This window comes from Ambystoma mexicanum, chromosome 1p (assembly GCF_040938575.1).
Source record: "Ambystoma mexicanum isolate Mex_15411 chromosome 1p, UKY_AmexF1_1, whole genome shotgun sequence".
Taxonomy (NCBI): Eukaryota; Metazoa; Chordata; class Amphibia; order Caudata; family Ambystomatidae; genus Ambystoma; species Ambystoma mexicanum.
Genome location: NC_090921.1, coordinates 105,867,627 through 105,883,797, shown reverse-complemented (window position 1 = coordinate 105,883,797; position 16,171 = coordinate 105,867,627). Strand labels below are relative to the sequence as shown.

The 16,171-nt window shown below is 41.6% G+C and overlaps 1 long non-coding RNA gene across 1 annotated transcript in view; it reads left to right on the top strand.

Moving 5' to 3' along the window:
• Positions 1-15,491, top strand: part of LOC138462604 (uncharacterized) — a 214,039-nt gene extending 198,548 nt beyond the window's left edge. Inside the window, exon 3 of the long non-coding RNA XR_011265743.1 lies at positions 13,049-15,491. This is a non-coding gene — a long non-coding RNA (uncharacterized lncRNA). The remainder of the gene's footprint in view (positions 1-13,048) is intronic.
• The last annotated feature ends 680 nt before the right edge of the window (positions 15,492-16,171 follow it).

Here is a 16,171-nt window from a genome sequence, read left to right as displayed (position 1 = left end):
TCAACTAGGTACACCATTGGGTGCAACTGCAACTAGACTAAAAAGCAACTTAAAAAAAGTTACATCATCTACGTCCATCATACTTACACTGCGTGCTAAAATGCGATTGAAAACTCCTCTGGCAACTAAGGACATTAGGCAATTTTGCCCCTCTTTGAAAAATATTCCACAATTTGCCACGATTTCCACACCACAAAAGGGTTATTCTACTGAAGAAGGTACTCCTGCCTACCCAGAACAAAATGATATTTCTGGAAGCTTTCCTCAGAAGCATGACGAACAACAAACCAGTATGAATGAAATAGCCCAGGCTCCTACGCCTTCTTTATTCCAAACTAAATCTTCCACAAATCTTGTCAAATTGACGAATGTGGATTCTGAATGCCTAGAAGATCTCCCGGTATCTGACAACACTATGATACAAACAATCAAACAAACTGACCAAGCTAAGACCTCAAAACCACAATTAGAACAAATTGAAGAAATTCAAGAGGCCGAAAGTGTTGATACTATCGAGGATGTATTCTCAGAAGTACCAATTCAAACGACTGTTAGAAGTAAGAGCACGTCCCCCATTAGGTTGGTTACCTACTACCATCAGCGTTGCTCAATGGATTCTACTATCTCTGAAGCTGCCTCGTATATACTACCAACGCCGAGACATTGTGTGTCTTCTAGAGAAAAAGAAAGTGCACCAGCGAATGCAGGGCTTTTGGAAGTCACGCTTGTGGCTGTAAATACAACGATTCAAAGTTTGTTCAAGCTTTTGAAACTCTTGAACATAAAATCAATTTACAATCAGCAAAGATTGACCAAATATCCTCATGGATACAAGCACATCCGTCTCAGAGTGAGAAAACTCGTTGAGATGAAGATTCTATCAACGACTTATCTAGGAGCGTTGAAATCTTGACCATACCTGCAACACTCCGTTCAAGTCTTCCTGCATTTGAACATATTATCTGCCCAATTGAAGTGGATGCTCTGAAAACAACGGATCCAAACTCTTCTTGGATAAGCGTTGACAACAATTCCAGTATACCTAAACAACAAAGTAATAAAGTGCCATATGAAGTCTTTAATAAACGCTCTCGTACAAAGGGTAGACAAAGGCACCTTATCACCAAACCGTTTCAACCAACAAAATGAAACAACAAATCGTCTAATTCCTCCTCACGTTTGCACATAGTGGATTTGACCGGTCCTATGAAGCCACCTGATGATCAACCAACTAGAGGTAATATATTGGTTGAAAAGATTACTTCTTCTAATCAAACATCAAGCGAATCACAGCCACCTATGAACTAGTCTCCATTAACCCAATTGGTCATGGCTCTTGACAAAGTGATTCCGAACGCTCACGACAAAATAAATACTCTAACAAATTGTGAAGCTGACACAAGCACCTCAAATTCAGCCCGGCCAATTGAGATAACACGTCAAGTGGCCCCACCAACATCCAATCAATCACAAATCGACCAAATTAATCTCGCGGTGGATTCATATCTCCTTCAACGATCAAATGAGGCAAAGGCTTTGGCATCAAAAAAAGAGAAATAGAATCCTGTGGTGAACTGTCTTTCTCATGGAGAGCACCTTAGCGAAATTTTATCTGAAACTCAGCACGTGAGATACAGAGAAGATCGAAATCAACCTATTTAAAAGAAGTCGACTGCACCGGCCCTAATAAAAGAACTTCCTGACAATGTCACATGGTACGAACAAAATGAGAATATGAAGTCCGCAATTGAAATCTATTTTGCAACCCACTTCGGGATGTCGAATGTTCATGCACGACTAAGAGAAAATCATCCAAAAGTGAGACTCTCTGACGATAATACCTTGGACAATGAAATTAAATCATGCCAAAATACAAAGAGCGTGATTAGTAAGTCAGTTTGTAAAAATCCAAACAAATCTGAAGAAGTCACAGTCAAACAGCAAAAGATGGATCCGAAAAGAAAAAAGGCGTTTGCAAATTATCACACATTAATTTTAAAATGTCGTGCTGCTTCTCATCCACAATATGATCTATCACGTGCTAGTGTCCTTAATATCTTTAATGATGTGCCGGAATTAGGAGATCTAACTTCATCTGATATCGATCAAGTGGAATTTATATGTGATGTAAACCTTGCCATTGTACGATTATGGATGAAGTCTGGCTTGGTTATGAACTCTCTATGGCAAGCCAGAATGGAACTCTTTAAAATGGGCTTCTTGCTCGCCCAAGATCCAAAAAGGAAAAATTTGGAGATTATTTCAGAAAAACAAACAATTCTTAAGTCTCCAATTACCGAATGTCAGTGTGTCAATTGAAGTCTTGATGAATCCATATCTGAATATCCTCACAGTCCTCAAACATAACCACCATTGCACCAAAATGTGAGCAAGAAGAAACCCCATTTCTTGTCATTAGTGAGTTGGAATACGAGGGGCTATGCTTATTTACTGACAGATCATAAAGTTTCTTTGAATGATGCGGACATTATAGCCCTACAAGAAACATGGATAAGCACTAATCCAATAAGGGACAATCACGAAGTCTCTATCAATCCCGCAATTCCAGCGCCAAAGGGTCGAACTATGGCAGGGCTTCTTGTTGCCGTTAAATTGGGTTTGAGATTAAAATTACAACCTTGGGTAAACCCGAATAATTTCATCCAAATGGTAAAAATTTCGATTGACTCCCAAGTTTTGGCATTAATTAATCTATATAGAAATCCGGCAGCGGTTTCTGATGACCGTTTTTATAAAGATCTTTCGGAAATGTTCGAAATAATCTCTAAAACCAAAGGAATATCATCTGTGTTACTGGCTGGGGACCTTAATCTCGACTCCTTTAAATACATCTCTGGAAAACAAACACAGGAAATTAATAAATGGTGCAGTTGCATGACTCCTGTTGGTATGAGAATGGCTAACGGATCACTACCGGGAGACATTCCATCACAGGTGACGTGGCAAAGAGGATCATCGATAAGTACTATTGATTATGTGTATTTATCAGAGAGGCTCTTTATGTCAGCAACCGGCTACAAGGTAATAAAGCAATCAAGAAGCGACCATCACATGCTCATGCTAACTTGGCCAAGAGATAGTCAGGATGTGCGTGACAAACAACAATGGATGCCTCAAAAATTGACAATTAATAATGCCAAATCTCGTTTTAAGTGGTCTCCAAGAAAATTGATATCGTTAAACAAAACCTTAATGATGCAAGATGAATCGCAGAACACAAATTCATACGTGGAGGCTTTATCACTTTACAAAAATCTCTTTATCCATCTGGAAGAACTCATCTTCATACGTTTGACCTAATAATGCTTCAAACAAAAAAAGAACATCACAAGGCATTAAGAGCAACTAGACGTCTTCCATTGTTCGAGAGGTGCAAAACTCATAAGACACTAAGAACTCGCTATAGAAACTGGGTGAGATCCCACAAAAGCAAGCTATACCAACAGGATGGGGAGGCATTCTTAGCAGCAACATCAAACAAGAACGCTACACAAATTTGGCAGTTACTCAATGTAAATTCGAACATAAATAATCTGCAGTCACAATTAAATGGAGTCTCCGAAAATCAATGGGTATCACATTTCACAGCCCTCTATACGGATAAGGCCTTTCAACTTTTTGAATATAAAAGCCAACCCATAACGTCTTGGCATCTGGAATGTTCAGAGGATATTATAGAAGATCTTATAGCCAAGTCCTCATCATCAAGAGTGGCGGGACCGGATGGCATTAATAACTATATGCTAAAACAACACCCTAAACATTGGGCCATAATCCTGAATAACATCTTGCAGTGTATTTTAAAATCTCAGAATATTCCAGACTCCTGGCGTACCTCTGTTATTGTACCTATTTTTAAAAAGGGAGACTGTGGAACACCTGCAAACTATCATCCGATAGCGTTATTGGACTCCCCAGGCAAAATTTTAATCGCCTAGTATTAAAGGCCTTCAACAGTTGGACATACAAAAGTAAATGCTGAGATCGCAATCAAACAGGGTTTGTCCGCGGGCTTGGGATTTCAGTAAATCTCATGATCCTCAACTCTTTAAAGGTTCAAGCGCATAATACAAAAACATCCTTGTTTTTTGCATTCATTGACTTAAATGCTGCGTTCGATTCAGTCTCCCGTATGAAACTCATTGGAAAATTAATCAAAGCGCAATGTCCGCAAGATTTAATTAACATCATATTTGTTCAACATTCATCAACGTCCATTCAGGTTCGCTTGTCTACTATGGGCTTATTATCTGCAGTGATTGAAACATTGAGAGGACTAAAACAGGGATGTATCCTGGCCTCGGCATTATTCAACTTCTTCATCCATGATGTCCAGGAAACTTTCCTCCCTATAGCGTCAGATTCACCTAAAATGAATGGCACTGTAATACAAGCACTATGGTATGCCGACGACTTGGTGCTCATATCCAAGACTCCGACAGGCCTTCAGAAGCTAATATCTGCTCTTACTGTTTACTTCGAAGATAACAAGCTGTCCATGAATATAAAGAAATCCCAGATCGTAGTTGATGTTCCGAAGTCATCACAAAGAAGCAAGTTTGTCTGGATGGTTAAGAATATCACCTTAGACATTGTTCCGTGTTACAAATACTTGGGCACCCAATCAGAAGCCAACTCATCGACCATTGAACATCAGCATTCACTGCAAAACAAACTGATCTCTGCAATATCTCAATCCAAATACATTCTCTACAAATATGGTAAATTTACCATTAAGCCTGCACTACACTTTTTGCAACAAAAAGTAACACCAGTGTTATTATATGGTCTAGAGGCAAGAGATATTACTAATGTTAAAGATCTAGATAGATTAGAAGCAACATTTTGGAGACAACTTCTAAATGTGCCACAGTCAACACCTGGCCCGTGTATAAGATATGAACTAGGTCTCACATCGCTTAGTGCAAAATACCATTGGCAGCTCTGTGCACTTCTTAGAAAATGTTTGGTGAACACTAATGATGAGTCGATTCTAGCCATTCTGTCCACATATCTGTTTACTTCGAGTAATCGGTTTGTTTTGAAATGGACTGCTTATGTTTATCAAATTATGGTTACAGTGGATGTTGATGTGAAAACACTTTTTTCATGATTGGATTGTAACCCGTGAACTGTGCCTAAGCTATAAACACTTTGCTAGTCAATTATATCCAGACAAAAAAAATGGGGTCTGTTGAAAGTTATCTGTTAAAATCACCTTCTTCTCAAGTTCGCATGGCAATTTTGAGAATGCGATTTAATCTATGGCCAACTCGAGATATCTTGGCCCAGCGTAAACAAATTGCCATGTCAGATAACTTCTGTAGGTTCTGTAGTGATGTGCTACAAAAAGAAACGTTGGAACATATTATTGTTGAATGTCCTGCCTTGGGTTCACTAAGAAACAATGTTTACATGAAGCATATGTCTACAGTTGCTAACGGTCAACCAAATGTGAGATGGTCTTCTTTGCTAAATTCTACTAACATGAGCCTACTCATTGCATCAGTGAATTTTCTTAATGCCCTCCGATTACATGAATAATGAATTATGTAAAAACTAATGATGAAATGGGTGTTAATTTCAAGTTAGCAACTTCTTTCTGCATGATTAGGTTAATTTCATTTAGAATGCTTCTTTCTGGAACTTAGTGTCCACTGTTAAAATGTCTAAGATTTGATTTCATAACATTGTAAATATTGTAGATATTAACCCTGTCTTTTGTATTTAATAATTTTGTAATTTTGTAAATGTATGTGTAATTGGGAAAAAAAGTTGATTTATTTCAACTACATTTTTTCAATAAAAAAAAAGCCAGTCTTTTAAGAAAAAAACAAAAATAAAAAAAAAATCCATCTAAGTGCAACACATTGCCTACCCCCAATGATCCTTCTAAGTGCACTACATTGCTCACCCCAACAATCCTTTAAAGTGCAATACATTGCCGACCCTAATAATAACTTGGGTGCGATACACTGCCTGCGCTCCAAGATCCTTCCTTTGTGAGGAGGTGAACCACCCTTATAAGTCCTCCACGCGCAATACCCTGGCCGCTCACACAAATTAAATAGGTTCTACAACATAACATGGCTAGTCTCACTATAGCTCCAAGCGTCATGCACAGCCTACCCTCATGATCCTACCGAGTCCAACACATAGGCAAACAGGTGAGTGCACAGCATGGGCCAACATAATGTTAGGAGAAAGTAGTAGTAGCATAAAAGTGGTTGGGTTTTACCAGAACACAGTAATGGCTGTGCTCACCGCCCATACAACCTTCACTGATTTGTAGCTGTAGGTTATTCTGTCCAGCGTCCATGGGCGAACATGGGCAAACAGGGAAAGGGAGTTGCCCAAGAAGGGAGCTGCCCTTTACCTTAGGACCTTAGCCTTTTGCTTGGGCAAGGCTTTCCTGGGTGAGTCCTAGAAGAAGAGGTATTGTGGTCACGTGGGGGGGGCTCCCTCCAATTGAAAGCGGTCGAGGCAGGTGGTGGTAGGAAGGAGGGGGGCCAAAGGAGGGCTGTAGATGCTGGGAGATGGAATACAGGGCCCAGCAGAGCAAAACACACAGAGGCTAGGCCTCGGGTGGTACAGTGTTCCAGTCACAGGTGCTGGGGCTCCCTACAATTGACAACGGTTGAGGCGAGTGGTGGGAGGAAGGAGGTGGGCCACAGGAGGGCAGAAGGTGCTGTAGGGGAAAATAAATAAACAATACAATCCTGGCCAGTGGGGGGAAAGGAGATACTTACCGAGTGTGTTAAACCATGTTCACATAAATACCATCTGATCATGAATGTTGGCTTAAGCGCATTCGCATTTGTATTAAAAACTGCGGTTAAACAGATCTAAATAGAGTTGACTTCGCCGCCATCTTGGAAAAATCCGCCATTTTGATTCTAACCCCGGCTTTCTGTCCTGAAATGGTTAACTGTGTTTTTAGCTGCCACTGACAGAGTGAACTTTGAGCCTATGTCAACATTAAGGCTACTGAGAGCAGAATGTTTGTTCAATGAAAAGAGACTTTGTAATCAAGATGAACTGCCATTCAAAGTGTTACCTGTGTCTACAAGCCGCATCTTCATTCAAACAATGGAACACAATGCAAAGCAACTAAAGCCATGTGCTTTGGGAGAAACCCTTTGTGCTCATCTCTTGGAACTAGACTTACCCTAAAGCTCAAGAACAAGGAAGAGTCTACATGGCCAAGAAAAGCAAAGTTTGTCATTATTGTATTTTGTGTGTAAAGGATTGTGTCTTAAACCTGGAAATAACAATGCTGTATTTGCTATGTGAACTGGGCATGAACTGTAGCAACTGTGTAACTTGAAGAGGGGCTGGACAATGTAACCGGGCCTGGGGAAGAAAGTATAAATACGGTGAGTTTTGTAACGTCCAGTACTCTCTCCCCTTACGGTGTCTGCTGGTACACACTGTGAGGTGCTTGAGAGCCAGATAGCTATCTGCTTTCATATTTGTATCTGTACAGAATAAAAGTTATACTTACTTTGAATTTGTGACTGGCAGATTTCATCTTTGGTGGTACTAAGCCTCGATATTCCTTGCTGATATATCAGATGGCGCCCGAATTGGGACCCTCAAGATTGATGTCACCTCACTGATCAAGGACCCAGTTACCGGACTGGGATCAGAGTGTGAAAAGGTGCCCCTTTTTGTATGAGATGTGACAACTCGACCGTACTGAACGATCCGATCCCTGGACGGTGAGCAGGCGGTTCGAGAGAACGCCTTGATGAGGGTCCCCATATCGAGGCAGGTATTTTTGCCAAAATTGCCAGCCACGTCGATCCTTTGTAATCCGATCAGACCCTTGGTATCTTTGAAATCAGGTGAGGCATGCCCCGATTCCTAAGAATCCTGATATTGGTTGCAGTTTTGTTCTCATGAGTACAAACAACGCCAGGTAACACCAGTGAGCTGACATGCCTGGGAAATTGTCTTCCTGTTTCAGGGTTTTATTCCACAGAGATAGACAATCTTTGTGATGAGGCCAACCTGCGCCACCCGTTTGGTTTCCGGCTTGTTTAATGTAGTGTAAGTACGGCCTCAATAGTATTGTATTTAATGATATTTGGCACAGACAAACTAGACATGTTTCCGAACTTCAGTGACCAGTCTATGGTAGTTTTGAAATTGCTTACATAGAGTATTAAGAGTCCATATTATTGAAGAAACAGCCTAGACCTGCAGCATTTGATGTAATTAAAGATTGGAGAAAGGAAGCTATGCAGCAACATTACAAGATTAAAGAAAAACATGCAGGTGGACACATGTCGAACACTGAAAAGCCATTATCGTATGATCAACAGAAACAGTCAGAATCTATTCGAAGTATGGATAGGGCTTTCAACTTGGAGTACAGAAAATATATTCGTCTCAGGATTTTCATACCTCAGATGAACAGATTAATAAGCTATTAAATGAGCTTAGAACTGTTGCAATTGCACCTCCTCCTTATGTGCCTCCCCCTGCTGTTGCACCTCCTCCTGTTGTTGTTCCTGCTTTTCCTGCTGTTGTTCCTCTTCTTCCTGCTTGCTGCACCTCCTCCTGTTGTTGTTCCTGCTTTTCCTGCTGTTGTTCCTCTTCTTCCTGCTGTTGCTCCTCTTCCTGTTGTTATTCTTCCTCCTGCACCTCTACCCTTACCGATAGTTACTGTTCCCATAATTCCGTCTCCACCACCAGCGGTAGTGTCTCCACTATCTATTGAACACGATTTGTCTGAACTTTCTTTTCCAAGTGGTTCTGCTCCTCTTGTAGTGATTGAAGGGGCAGGAGCTGATTCAAGAATAATGACTCGCGGTACAGTATCTAAAGCTAGAAAAAGAGAATTGTACGCATGGGCTAAGAAAGATATAGAAGAAGATGAAGAATCAGCTGTCTTAGTTGCGATTTCTGTCCAAGAAAGTATTCCCGAGCAGGCTATTTTGATAGAGAGGATGGGAACGCATTTAGCCGATATTTGGATTGATTTGACGGATATGAATGTCCTACAGGGGTTGAGGGATTTGAATGTCCTTGCCCACTCAAGGGACACTGTGGAGAAAGTACATGAGCATGTTGAGAATGTATTTGAGTTTAAAAGGGAGTTAGTTGGGTTGCAGAATGATGAATTAGATGGTAATAGATTGGAAGCCTCATATGTGCAGAAACTATTTCTTCCTTCATTGAAACCAGTGAGTGAAGAAACGCGCATTTGCACAAGAGACGCTCTTAGATGAATTTCGGATGTTTCAATTTCTCCCACTGAAGTGCATGACACGTTTAGTCAGTATGCTCCGGCAATGCAAAGGATAGTGTTACAAGTGATGGTAGAGTATCTACAAGATGAGTTTATGAAGAGAAAGGTTTGTTGTCCCGCAGATTTGATGGTCATAAGAGAGCATTTTCGCCTGATACTGCTTTGACTACTTTGTCACTAGATTTAGCTTTGTTGCTTAATAAGCATTCAGAATTACCTACTTTGCAATTGCTAATGAGGGAGGTTCCTCCAACATTTGTTCCCAAAGTAGAAATTCCAGCTGATGCTGCAGCAGGCACACCAGCCACTACTATTGCAGCACATTATGTCTCACAGTTTGTGCATGTCCCATTTTCTAGACAGGAAGTGAATACTATTAGACAGACAATTTCAGATATTAGGAAGAATCCAACAATATTTTTATAAAGAAATTGAATCTGTCTTGTATTCATCAGTTTTCACGCTGGGTGATATAGATTTGATTTTCCCAGTGATCCTTCCTGCTGATTTATGGAAACAGATTAGAACTGTAGATGATCAGGCGGGGATGGGTGATACATGGGTTAACTTGGTGCAAATAGATGGGGAAAGAAAGGCTGGTGAGGAACCGGCACACATTTTACTGATGTTGCCAGGCAGAATAGTACCTAAATTGAAAACTCTGGTTCCAGAGAGAAGAATAGTTTGGGACAAGCTTACAGCTTGCATCCAAGGGACATCTGAAGGTGCTACTGAATTGTGTAATCAATTTGAATAAGTGTTTTCAGATTTCAGTGGTCAAGACTTAAGTACAGAGTCAGGGAAAAGGCTGTAGACAGGTTTGTGAGCGGATTGTTGCCTGAAATCCAATCACAAATTATGACTTCCGAGGGCGCTTGGTAAGCGAAATCACAGTCTGAAGTATTACATATGGCTCAGTACTGTGAAAATAGGGTTAGTACCGAAAAGGAGAAGATAGAAAAGAAGAAAGGAGACTTGAAAACTAAAGTATTGTTGCAGCAAATAGAGGAACTAGGGGTGTGAATACGCAGTTTGGAGGTCAATTTATGCCACAGAGTAATGCACAACTGGGTCCTGTACACATGAACCAATGTGCCTATTGTAGACAGGAAGGCCATTGGCGAGCACAATGCCCGGTCCTTCAGCAAAGATCAAATAGCACATATGGTGCCATGGGTAGATGATCCAGAGGCCGTCCTGGGATAGGGGGTCCTGGTAGAAGTCAGTTCACTCAGAATCAACAGTCATCTTCACAGGATATTCAGCAACATTGTGTCAATAGTGGGAACATTTTTGATAATCCTTCGACTGTTTATTTTTCGGAGAATCTCGAATTTGATGACATCCGGTTCCGCTAGGGCAGCCTGAAGCAGAGTCTGGACCTGTACCTATTCTCGTTGATCAGAAAGGGCCCTACGTTGAGATGCAGGTGGTTATTTTTGATAGATACGGGAGCACAGAAGTTTTCCATTGATCATTCACGGGTTCTGGATATTCCTCTGTCAGGTTTTCTGGTACACCAATGGTTAGTCCGGTCTCTCAACCAGTACCGATTGCACTGGGGCCATTTACTGATTCATGTCCATTTCTTTTGACGACAAATTGTGACGAAAATTTCCTGGGGTTAAATTTGTTGTAAGAATTAAATGCTGTAGTTTATTGTTCTCAGGATGGAGTGCATTTAACGATTTCGCTCCAACAAAATTCCGTTCCCTTAGTGTTGTGGATTTAAAGAATGCCGTCTTCAGTATTCCTGTACATGTTGACAGAAGATATTTGTTTGTGTTCAGCCTAGGAGTATGCTCATTTACATTTACTCTTGTACCACAAGGGTACACTGAGAGTCCAAGCATCTATAGTAGAGCATTGAAGGAACACCTTGATAGACTTGAGTTACCTTCTACTTGCACGTTTTTACAGTATATAGACAATTTACTTTTAGCTGCTGATTCTGAAGTTGCTTGCAAGGAGGGCACTGTGTTGCTGCTTACTCATCGAGCAGAACATGGGCATAAGGCGTCACAAAAAAAAGTTTCATTATTGTCAACAGGAGGTCGCATATAAAGGCTACCTCCTGTCAAAGGAGGGAAGAAGACTGATACCTGAACGGATATAAAGCATATCTAGCATGTCTGCCCCAAATACACAGAAAGAGGTCAAAGCCTTGATAGGTATAGCTTCATACTGTAGATAGTGGATCCCAAATTTTCAATGTTGGCATTGACAAAGAAGGGCATTTCTTTGCCTTTACCATGGAACATGGACTACCAGAAAGCTTTTGATCTGCTCAAGGCTGCGTTGTGTTCAGCGCCAGTTTTGGGCACACCTAATTATGAAAAGGCCTTTGTGTTGTAAAGGCCTTTGTGTTGTATGTGCATGAATGTGGAGGATGTGCTTTGGGTGTGTTAACGCAGGAGCATGGGGGAAAGAATCGACCATGTGCTTATTTTTCCTCCACGCTTGACCCTGTTGCATGCGCTTTGCCAAGATTTTTGAGAGCTGTTGCTGTTGCTGCTGCATCTGTAAAAAAGAGTGAGGGTATGGTTCTGGGTCACCCCCTAACTGTGATGGAATCTCACTCTGTAGACGTTCCATTAAACAGAACGCAAACACAACATCTCACATAAGCACGATTAACAAGATACAAGCTGATTCTATTTGCACCGCATATTCAAATTAAGAGATGTTGTTCATTAAATCCGGCCGAACTATTGCCTCTTCCGCAAGAAATTGCTTGCAGTGACAAGACGTCACATGACTGCCTCTATACCACAGAGAAAGAGACTAAAGGCAGAATTGATTTAAATGATACACCCTTAAAGAAACCACAAGGGGAGCTGTTTTGCGATGGCTCTTGCTTCAAACTTCCGGATGGTACATCCACTGCTGTTTATGCAATCACCACTTTAAGCATGATAGTGGAAACCAAAATAATTCCGCAAAATTCTGTGCAGGCCGCAGAGATTATTGTGTTGACAAGCTCTGGCTTGTGAACTTTCTGAAGGGCTTAGTGTGAAGTTAGTGTATGCCTTTGGGGTGGTTCACAACTTTGGTCGACTATGGACAGACAGAGGTTTCTTGACCTCGCATGGAACTAAAATACAATATGGTACCTTGGTTGTTCGGCTACTTTCAGCACTTGCGCTTCCTACACAGTTGGCAATAATGAAGTGCGCTGCACACCAGAAAATAACAGACGAAGTGGGAAAAGGAAACGCTTTTGCTAACAGAATAGCCAAACAAACTGCCATTGAATTTCATTCAAAGATGTATGTGTTGGACCCTAAAAAAGGGGTCACTAACACTTGTGTGATAGATGAAGGAATTGGTTGCATAAAAGAAATTCAAGCTGATGCTACTCCAGATGAACTTTAACAGTGGTTAGAGGGTCCAGCAAGTTTTTATGATGAAGGTTGTTGAGTAGACACTGAAAACTGAAAATGGATGCAGCCCAATGCTTATGTTACCGCTATGGTGACAATGGCTCATGGTCCAACTCACATATGTACCAAAAAGATTTGCAAAATGTTAAAACCTTTCTGGGTTAATGTAAATATTCCAAAGACTGCTTAGCGTCTTGTCCAAAGTTGCATAGTATGCCTACAGCACAATAGCGGCAGAGGAATTCCTACACCAAGGGGTACTTTCGGCCTCCCTCCTATGCCCTTTTTAGGATACCAGAGCCCAAATTACTGAAAGATATCGAAAATGTACTTCTTTCTGACTATTGTGACCAGTTAACTCAGAACTTGTATTTTGATTCATCAACAGGTGCAAGAAGCCATTCCAGTAAAGTATGAGGGTCCAGGTCATTGACTTCGACCTGATGACTGGGTGCTCGTGAAAGTAAAGAGCTTCCTGTCTCGCACCACGCTGGAGAGGACCGCATCAAGTCCTCCTGGCTACACAGACTGCCATCCGAGTGAGCGGCAAGAAGAACTGGATCCACGGGGCACATAGAAAGAAGATTCCTTTTCCTCTGGCCTATGATGGAGGCGAGGAGAAGGGAACTTGTGACCCTGATGCTCACAAAAAGCCTGTTCTAGCTGACACCGAGGGTGTCCCGGAAACCCCTCCTGAGCCCGTGTGGCCTGGGGAGATTGTTGCTTCTTCTGCAAGTTCTTTTTCACCATCGAGCAATCTTGCTTCTGCTCCCCCATTGTCTTCATTGCCTTCAGGAAACAACAACACTCTGTTTGCAGATCACACTGTACCTGGAGTCTTGAGGTACGATCTGCGACCGAGGAATTAGACTTACAGTACAGCATCGGCTGTACCTACAAGACGATCATCATTAAGTCAGTCCCCTGTCATTCCCCTGCTGCATTAAATAAGAGGAAGGGACCAACAAAAGCCACCTACAACCAACATAAGCCACATGGCCAGAAGCCATCGGCGGATGAGCTAAAAAAAGCCTAACGGAGAGGCTTCTAAACGGACTCTGAGAAACAATGCCTATTCAAAATTAGCTCATGCTGGAAAAGATATTGGTCACTTGTGTAATGATGAATCTGCCCATCGAAGGTCATGGTCCCTGACGACATACTGTTTTCTGGTCATAGTAGTAACTTGCTTCATAATTGTATTTACACTTGGGTTTTGTATCTGGAAACAGTGCATCCGCTTGATATTCTGCTACCCACTTAAAAAATCACCACTGTGTCTCCACCCTTCGTGCATCTGCACACCCTTCCTCCTCGAGACTTCCAACATAGACAGGGTTACCATAATAACAGTCTCTTAATGATTATGAACGCTACCCATGTGATTCTGAATAAAATAATTTTGCTGGGTGTGTTCAAAACTGCCGCACATGGGGAAAAGGGACTGGTGTGGTATATTCATCCTCTTCCTTTAATCACTGTCTGCTATGCCTCACTTAGAGCACTATTCTTTGGTCATTGGAACAACAGTATTACTGCGAATTTTGATGGAACTAATCTCAATGAATTTGAAAAACAAGTGTTAACACCTTCCGGATGTTCTCTCTTTGTGAATAGGAGAAAGCTCAATGTTGCTTCTATTAGGCCTTCTGATAGACTTTCTAGACCTTTTCAATCATTGATCTCCTTTAAAATGGCTCCTGTAGACAACCGGGAAGCCATGCCTCCTTCTTATACTATCAATCATAGTCCCAATGCTGTTCCTTTCTACATACAATGAGAAGGATCTCAGCCAATGGGTACATTTGAGGGTTGTACTAGTATTGCAAATCTAACTAGTGAGGACAGACCTTTGTATGTAGGATAACCAGTGCATTTTGTTTGCGTTAATGAGGCATGCCCTTTGTTACCCAGAGATTGGCAGGATACTTGTTACTTAGGTATATTATTGCCAGGAGTATATGTTGCTACCACCTTTGAAATCTCTAAAGCTTGTCCAAGGCGGGATGAGAATGGTGATATACCTTCACAAGCCTTCGGTGACGTAGCAAAATCCTTTGTGCCATTCTGGAGTCAAATAATGAATTCTGGGGATATCAGAAGACTAGCAAGGGTATGGGAAAAGACCATCAATAGGACCACTGATATTTTGTATAACATGACGCTAGAGCAAAAGGCAATAAGGTTAGTAGCCGTTCAAAATAGAATGGTATTAGACATCATTCTAGTTGAGCGTGGTGGGGTATGCAAAATGGTGGGATCTGCATGTTGTGTTTTGTACCCGACTCCTCGCCTACTAAATTCAAGGCAATTCAAAGTTTACATACCATGAGTACTGAAGTACATATCCCAGAGGGAAATTGGAATATTAGTACTTGGTTCTGGGACTTGTTGCGATCATGGGGTTGGAAAATATTTGCATTCCTTATGATAATCCTTGGTATTATACTGTTTTGTTGTTGTTGTCTACAATGTCTCCCTGTCCTATGGTCCATGATAGGAGGATGTTGTGCACAAATAATAGGTACACCAGCACCTAAGATACAAATGCCTGAGAAAGCTACTAATGCCTTAATTATCCAGGATATTACTATCAAAGAGTTAATGGCAATTGATGTTTTTGAAGAATATGATTCAGGATGTACGGATACTGATGCATGGTTTTTGAATAATACAAATGTTTGAGTAAAGCTCTTGGTTTAGGCCAAAAGGAGGGTTTGTTAAACCATGTTCACATAAATACCATCTGATTATGAATGTTGAGCTAAGCGCATTTGCATTTGTATTAAAAACTGTGGTTAAACAGATCTAAATAGAGTTGACTTTGCTTCATCCACCAATTTGATTCTAACCCATGCTTTCTGTCCTGAAATGGTTAACTGTGTTTTCAGCTGCCACTCAGCAGGGTGAACCTTGAGCCTATGTAAACATTACGACTGCTGAGAGCAGAATATTTGTTCAGTGCAAAGAGACCTTGTAATCAAGATGAACTGCCATTCAAAGTGTTATGTTTGTCTACAAGCCTCATCTTCATTCAAACACTGCAACACAATGCAAAGCAACTGTCACGCACTCACGGCTCCGTTCAAGTACGCCAGTCATACACCCCTCATCCTCACACAGCTCTCACACACGCTCTCATGTCTGGGGGGTGTCACGTGAGCAGGCTCATCTCTGGGGTCGGAAGCACCAAACAACCAGGTACAATAGGAGCTTTCCATACCTCCACTGGCGGCTTCCATGGCGCTTACGGGACAGCAACTACAGACAAACACCTCGGCATTCGTCTACACAGTTCCAGTGTGCACTTCCTGGTCCCGGGTCACGTGACACGCTCACCGGTCCCGCTCGCGGATCAGCTGACACAGGGACACACAGGATTTAAACGCTGGACTCCCGCGAAACAGCGCTTCACAGCTGTTCGCACCGGAAGACTCTGTTCAGCTATTCTGTTTCTTGGATTCACGGCTTTTGACACGGATTTCGACTCTGGACCTTGCTCTGCTCTTCT